The sequence below is a fragment of the Rissa tridactyla genome, chromosome 3, assembly GCF_028500815.1.
Source record: "Rissa tridactyla isolate bRisTri1 chromosome 3, bRisTri1.patW.cur.20221130, whole genome shotgun sequence".
Classification (NCBI taxonomy): domain Eukaryota; kingdom Metazoa; phylum Chordata; class Aves; order Charadriiformes; family Laridae; genus Rissa; species Rissa tridactyla.
Window position 1 is genome coordinate 89,217,216 of NC_071468.1, and position 7,480 is coordinate 89,224,695.

Genomic DNA, 7,480 nt, shown 5'->3' on the forward strand with positions numbered 1-7,480 from the left:
TTGTTTAGTTTTGAAGTGTGCAGACAGTATCTCCATGCAGATGGAAATGCGTGCACCAAGATAGGACCTGGCCTAGAAGCCTTGTTCTTAGAAAATATTTGGTCCTTCTTATCGCTTGCCCTCTCTCCCCAGCACTTTTTTATCCGTTACAGTCTGCATTTTTCACTGCAGAAGGTGTCTTAATTTTTTGCTTTCTGTAGTGCCAAGCACAGTGTTAGTCTTTAAATAATAATAATAAATCAGCAATGACGTTAAGAAGGCCCCAGCTCACATTAACTGAGATAGATGGGCATCCTTTCCTAATGTGCGGTTTCCAAATAGTGTATGGCAACACGAAGATATTAAAAACGTCAGCTTTAATTCTAATATGCTACCGGGTTATGAAGTTGGCTATTGGTGTGGTGCAGAAAACACGCCTATCTGTCAGGCCAGTGCTGTTCTCACCATTAGCAACAACAGACAATAATGTTGTTTCTGTCATTAACGGGTCACGGGGCGATTTGTATTAGCGTAGGGCTTGTTACTTTGTTTAAAGAAGTTTGGCCATTTAACTGGGATAGTTAAACTGGCATACCAAAATGAGTCCCAATGGGGTTATTTTAATTCCAAATTTAGAGTGGCTTTCTAGCTGAGTTTAAATTCCCTCTAGAGTAGGTTAGGATAAACTGAATAATAATAACAAATGGGTTGATCAGGGAGCTATACTGGTATTACCCTCTGAGTTGAAGGGCAAGTTCTAGCTTACCTCCATCTTATTTTTCTGCATAGGGAAACTTTTATATATAAGGAGCAACTTTAATTAAAATTTACAATGGATGTTTCTGCACTCAAACATCCTGGGTTTAAATGCAAATGCTTTTCAGTAATTTTCTCTCGGTTTTGCTGCCTTCATTTCCGTTCCTCCATAACGTCACTTTGTGGTTTCAATTTTAGACTCTGCGTCCTTTCGTTTCTCTCCTAGCCAATGGTGCTCCATTATAAATGACAGGTAACTTGTTTGAGGTACTGCATTAGCTCATCAGCCTCATCCCTTTTGGTTTTCCTCCACAGGTTTTCTTGCTGCCGTTGTATCGCTGTCGTAGAAGCACCGCAAAACCTGCAGATGGACAGATTATAGAAACATGAGCAACTCTGTCTTGACTAGATTTTTTTGGTTTATTCTTTCAGAGCAGGCTGAATTGCCTTCTAGCAGATGCCGTGGAGCATTAGGCAATGTTCACAGAACGTCAGGAATTTTGCAGGTCCATGTGCTAAGGGCTCAGTAGCAACATTATGTGTCTTCTGATATCTGATGGTGACATTAAAGCATGGTGTTTTCCTTACTGTGGACAGCAATTGCTGTGCTCAGGTCCCGTGGTTCTGCGGTTCAGTGTGTTCAGATGGTGTTCTCTTAAACACAGCAGGAATATTATTGTCTCACGCCATATTGTGTCCAGTGGCACGTGCTTCATTCCCATCTGACCTCCTTACACATGGATTGTGCAGGTCTATGTACTGTGTAATAGATGCTCAGTATTGATGCTCAACTGATGCCTCAGTAATAGATGCTTCTTCTACCTGCCTGTATTCATTGATGATATAAATGTGTATCAATTTATCATTGTAAACAATAGAAAACTGTTTGTTTCAAAATATAGAATGCTATTTTCACTTACGTGCTTTTAATAACTTCCTCAAGATGACAAAGCATTTTATTTTTCTGCAATAACTGGGTTTTCTGTAGTGCTGGGAGGAAGGCAGAGCTCCAGATGGACTTTACCATGTGTTTATGTCACTGGCAGCTCCACCAGCTGGGGGCTTGTGAAGCAGGCTTTACACCTTCATTATCGACACCAGTTAATTACAACCCCAATTGGCTGGCCACCTTGTCTTTTACCTACATGTTTCCTCACTTTTAAAACTATGACTGTATCGTAAGGGTCATGACTTTCCTATCAGTGACAAGGTGGTTTGCTCAGCAGTGCAGCTGGGAAAAAAGTCCCTGTGTGGCCATAAATTGAGTTATACAGACGAGGGAGGGACAGACCACGAGGTACGATGAAGCTGCTGTAGCTCTCCTGACTTTAATGGAGCCATTGCCAATTTACATCAGCCAACGGTGCGCGGTGTGGACAGGAGGGAGATGAAGTCTCTTGTCCTCCCCTGTCAGTCGCACTTTGGAATATAGAATTGAGTTGGCACACGTATAGAAACGGGGCTGGCTATGTCTGAGAAAGGCCTGAGACCACCTCCGGACAGGCACGGAGTCAGTTGTCATCATTGTGCCATCATAACGGGAGGGCTCAGCACAGCTCGTAAGTGGAAATGCAGTGGAAGGACATTGGCTGTGAAACAAGGAGAGGGGAGAAAGAAATTCAGTCAGGGCTCTATCAGTGCTGCATGGTGTGGTCCTGGATTAATAGGCTTATTGAGTATATCCATGACGCAACACCTCTGCTCTCGACTTCTTTGTAAACTTTGTCGAAAGTTTCTGTCTATGACTAATGGGAAGCATGACATGTAACAATCCAATTGTATAGTTAGTGTAGGCTGTTTGCTCAGATTACTAGACTTGCCCTTTACCAGGCTTTGATTTATGTGGACCTATTAAGAGAAGGGCAAGAACAGTCCTTTGATTGAGCTCTGAAAGCAAACAGAGGTATGGGACAATTTACAGCTTGGGCTTTGTTGCTGAAAAGGGGTTTTGTGAATTTGTTGGAATAAATATTCTCAAACACGTGAAGCAAAATGAAAATGCACTAAATTAAGAGTGCCTTTTAAATTAATGGCAGTTGAGAAGAAGAGACGAGTTGTTGTTTTAGTTGATTCACAGTAATTATTAAGATCATATTTTTTGGTTGAGATGCACAAACATGGCTTGACTGTTGCGACCTCTTATCTCGAGAGTGCAAAGAGCAGTGTCTGTTCCGATCCAGCAAACACAGCTCTGGCAGTTCTCCGTGTAGGTAAGTAAACAAGGCATGAGCGAGCCCAGCAGAAGACAAGGAGCACAGCACGACAGAGGGCTCTGTAAGATGCTTAGAGGGAAAATACATTAACAACGTGCCTGAAGGAAGTCTTTTCCTGTCCTCAAAAGTGCTTTTTAGATTGCCGCGGGCATAGGAAGAAACAGCTTGGTGGGCTGGGGGTTTTGGAATTGGTGTCATAATTTGCTAATGAAAACATATTTCCTAGCCTTTTGGGTTTTTTCAATGATCACATGAACTCAGAAGAACATCTTGTCGTATAATAATGCTGATTTATTTTACAATTTATTTCTAATATCCTGTGGATTTACTAGGATATGCGTTACAAACTGTATCTTCCACCTTTTCTAGATTTTGACACTTGCTCAGCCAGAGTCACCATTTACACAAGAGTATATTAGATTTCACCAAATTGAGAAATTTTTTGTTTAAATTAGAAACTAGTTGCAATTTGTTGTTATAGTTACGAGAAGACTAGCAAGTAAAAAAGACCTCACATGGGCTATTTGTTTTGTTGTGTATCATTTCACATCTTAAAAGTAGAATTTTGTCTCTTACTCTACTGGGAAAATGTTCCGTTATTAGTATGAATCATTTTTATTTTGGCCATAGAACATAATTTTAAAGCATTTTCGAAAGAGCTGGAATTCAGAACCTGTGAGACTTTTCCATCCCTTAAACCCAATCACCTGTTACAGCTGGCACTTTTCCACATGGTTCTCTCTCATAGGACTCCTTTCATATCCTGATCCACCCTAAATTTAATCAGGGTTGGGGTTTTTTGGGGGGTCTTGCTGCCCTCACCGGAAAACTGACCCAGAGCCTCACTCTTCTGACAGGAATTTTCTGATTTCTGGGGTAAGTGTATCCCTGGCTAATTTACACCCATTTGTTGTTGTGCCAACAGCATTGTTTAATGTAGGTAGGTAGCTTTCTTCCTGGGTTCTTGAAACTCATTCCATGTTTAGGGAACAATCCTATCTTCTCGGTGCTCATTTTATTTATAATTTCTTTACCAAAGGTAGACTTTGTGTTCTACAAGGGCACATTGCTGGCTCATGGTCATCCTGTTGTCCACCAGGACTCCCAGGTCTCTTTCAGCCGAGCTGCTCTCCAGCAGGTCAGCCCCCAACCTGTACTGGTGCATGGGGTCCTTCCTCCCCAGCTGCAGCACCCTACACTTGCCCTTGTTGAATTTCATAATGTTCCTCACCACCCAACTCTCCAGCTTGTCCAGGTCTCTCTGTATGGCGGCATAGCCTTCTGCTGTGTCAGCCACCCCCCCAGCTTTGTGTCGTCAGCAAACTTGCTGAAGGTACACTCTGTCCCCTCATCCAGGTCATTGATGAATGTATTGAACAAGACCGGACCCAGTACTGACCCCTGGGGAACACTGCTGGTTACAGGCCTCCAACCGGACTCTGCGCCGCTGATCACAACCCTCTGAGTTCTGCCATTCAGCTGGTTCTCGATCCACCTCACTGTCCGCTTCTCAATCCACCACACTTCCTAAGCTTACCTAAGCTACCTAAAACACAGACTACATTGACCAGTCAAAGGCTGGTTGGTCTGTCCCTGTGATGTTCTGCATTCCTCTGCCCACCACCACAAACTAGGGTTTTGTCTGGCTTAAGTTCAGTTTCAAGTAACAATTCATGCAAAGCTAGCATTGTTCCAACATAAGGCCACTAGTGAGGTGGCCTGGCTTTGTGGGGTGAAGAATGGATGAATGAGTAGAGTTTCTTCAGAAATCTTTGTCTGATTATCTATGTTTTGTAAATTAAAATGTACCGTGGACTTCATTACCCTAATCCACACACAACAAATGTGCAGGAATGCCATATGTGTCCACAGCTGCAGAAGATAACTCATGCTACTATTAGTTATTAATTTAATACGATCCTCTAATCACAGGTGATACAGTAATGCACAAAAGGACACACACAAATTAAGTTTTTGATGATGTATATGAAAAGGCTTTTGATTATTTGGAGGAAAGCGTTAAGGAATTCTGAGCTTGTCAGGGGTTTAGAGACAGCTTCATGTGCAGCTTCAGTATCTTGTATCTGTACATCTGACCATGAAGAATTCAAGATTAAAGGTCACATACGAGCAGTCTTCACACTGAGATAGTTTGTTGATAATAAAGCACAATTTTGACTTCTTATCCTTCTAATGAAATGGTCTTGCACACATTGCAAAACTCTGGTAATTTCATTTTATTGTAATTCATAAAGAGAATAATAGGCAAGCAACAATGCACTGGGGTGTTTTATTAGGAAATTGAGGGCCATCTTCACTGTTTTTTCTAGGTAGCTTTTCTCCTTCCCTCTGTGTTGTTGTTTTTCAGAATTGCATTGCTTTGGTACTATCTCACTTCTGCAAAAGGCAATTTTGTTAAATATATTCCCGAATGCACTAATGAAGTTATAACTGTTTGGCAAAGGCTTGGAGACAAAGATGCAGCCATGAAAAATGAGCCACATCAAGAGAAAACTGATTTGTGATCAGAAAAATCGGACAATGTGGTCAATGTTGTGTTACCTGTTTGCCTCCCACTTTCAGGTGTATCCAGTCTCCCACGGGAGCTGGTAATGTCAGGAGCATCTATGGACTCTGTCAACTCTTCTTCACTGTCAAATATATCAGAGTAGAGACTTTTTTCACCTCTCAGTGCTATGGCTTTTGCCCAGTGTAAGTGGATATCCTCGGGCTTTGTGGCTGACACTGGAATTTGGGCACCTAGTTCTTTTTCCTGCATCTGTACCTGTCTCTAGCTATGTCTCTCATCAGTGCTTATAAAATGGGAGAAAAGCCCAGTCTAGTCTTGAAAGAGACGTTATGAGAAGAAACGTGTTAAAGACTGTGAGTTTGGGAGTAAGCAGCCAAGGATTTAAGAGATAAAATATGAATTTGCTATGGACTCTCTGCAAAAGAAGATGTGTCTTGTTCCGAGCTAATAGTTGCGTGGCATTTTGGCACGTATGTGAAAAGCTGTTGCTCCGAGTGTCTGCTAGGAGATCATATTATTTCCTTCTCTTACCTCGTAATGCATTTACCCTGGCTGTGATTTATGTAGCCAGGAACAAGAACTGAAGCACTTACACAGGGGAGAGGATGGGTTCCTTGTATGCCAGGACTGTTAAAAGCTAAATCTTCAGATCTTTAAACTGCAGGACAGTGTTTCTAAAGAGGATGCCTTAAACCTGTTTGTATTATTTTATTAGTTTCACTACTGTGTTGTTTCTACACTGTTTAAGAGCAGCTGATATCTTCTCATATTTTTCAAGATCCCGGGGTGTTTATTGTGGTCGCAATCCTTCTTTCTTTGAGATCAGCGGAGTAGCTGGGCTTCTACAGCAGAGACTGCAGATCTATTTTAGCCAATGAGCCATTAGTTTATGCTGGTCTAGGAAATTCTGCTTTCTGTTAAACTGCAGCAGCTTATTTATAGTTGGCATTAATAGTATCCAGTCTTCTTAAAATGTGCACTGTTTGTTTTGTTCTAATCCATCTGTTTGAAAAACAACAAGTTAAATGGGTTACGCGTTATGCGTGTTGCTTTGATGACAGATTTGGAATTTCCTGCCCCGGATAAAGGCACAAGGATTAGCCTTAAAGATGTGATTCCACCTCTGCCATCCAGATCTAATGCTTGCCTTGCAAAAGGGGGAACAACCCTGTCTTTGCAAGGGATTCTAGGAGGCCCCTTTTCTGAAGTGGGAAAGCTGCACTCCAGATGCTCGGTTAAATTGTCGGGGTGGCCCTTATTTTACAGGCAGCTGCTAAGACCTAGGAGGGATGCTGTCTTTCCTTGTTGCCACTGACTGAAGCGTAAGAGGTGACTTCTCAAGTATGTGCTATTTTTATATAATCTGAGTTTCATTGTATTACCTGGTCTGAACATCCTACAGGTCATTGGGAATATAAGAAGGTTTAACAGATGTGCAGGCAAAGAAATGCCCTGTCCCTCATATAGACAGTACCAGAAAAATTGCACATATTTAGTAATGTTCCCTTGCTACTTGAGTACCCTGCAAGAAAAACAACACCTGAAGGGTAAGGCAGGGTCCTAAAGCAAGTATTACATCAAACAGGTGTCATGGTTTCAGCTGGGATGGATTTGACTTTCTTGCTGGCTGCTGGTGTGGTGCTGTGTTTTGGATTTGGGATGAAAGGGGTGTTGATGGCACGCTGACATTTTTGGTTGTTGCTAAGCTGTCAAGGCCTTTTCTGCTCCTCACACCACCCCACCAGAGAGTAGGCTGGGGGGGCACAAGAAGTTGGGAGGAGACACAGCTGGGACAGCTGACCCCAGCTGACCAAAGGGATATTCCATGCCATGTGACATCATGCTCAGTATATAAAGTTGGGGGAAGAAGAAGGAAGGGGTGGACGCCCAGAGTGATGGCATTTGTCTTCCCAAGGTACCGTTATGTGTGATGGAGCCCTGCTTTCCTGGAGATAGCTGAACACCTGCCTGCCGATGGGAAGTAATGAATGAATTCCTTCGT